This window comes from Euprymna scolopes, chromosome 9 (assembly GCF_053919585.1).
Source record: "Euprymna scolopes isolate OS-2025 chromosome 9, ASM5391958v1, whole genome shotgun sequence".
Lineage (NCBI taxonomy): Eukaryota > Metazoa > Mollusca > Cephalopoda > Sepiida > Sepiolidae > Euprymna > Euprymna scolopes.
Window position 1 is genome coordinate 146,602,317 of NC_136490.1, and position 701 is coordinate 146,603,017.

Genomic DNA, 701 nt, shown 5'->3' on the forward strand with positions numbered 1-701 from the left:
CTTATTAATCATATTAATAGATGGTGTACTACTACTACTACCACTACTACCACTACTACTACTAATAATACTACTAATACTGCTACTACTAATACTAATACTACTAATACTAATAATAATTTTATAATAATAATAATAATATGGAAAACTGCCAGAAATCTTATAATCTGACATCACACACGCACGCGCATGCAGTGTCACCCGTTTCGACTGATACCACAGAAAATAATCATGAAAGGTCAAGAAGGATGAAGAGACTATCGAGGAAGAACCCCAGTCAGACCTCGACTAGAAGAGTGCGAAAAGTATTGGACCCTTGGGATGCTTATAACTATTCGATTCCAGTGAAGACCAACCGTATTCCAACAAGAACTCAATGGTAAATGACTGATGCGATAATATAAAATAATTTATAACGGCGAATGCTGGAAAGATGAAGTTTATTGCTTCTCAGACTCTAGATAATACCATTTGTTCTAGTGAGCAATCACTAATAATGACCAATGTGTACATTCATAGTAAGTAAACGTAACTTACAACGTAATAATAATAATAATAATAATAATAATAATAATAATAATAATAATAATAACAGCGGCGGTTATTATACACCTGTAATAATCGTCCATCGAAACGAAGACCCTCCTGCTAGCAGAATCAGTAGAAGTGGGAATGATGCGCCGGTCGCAATAACAATATCA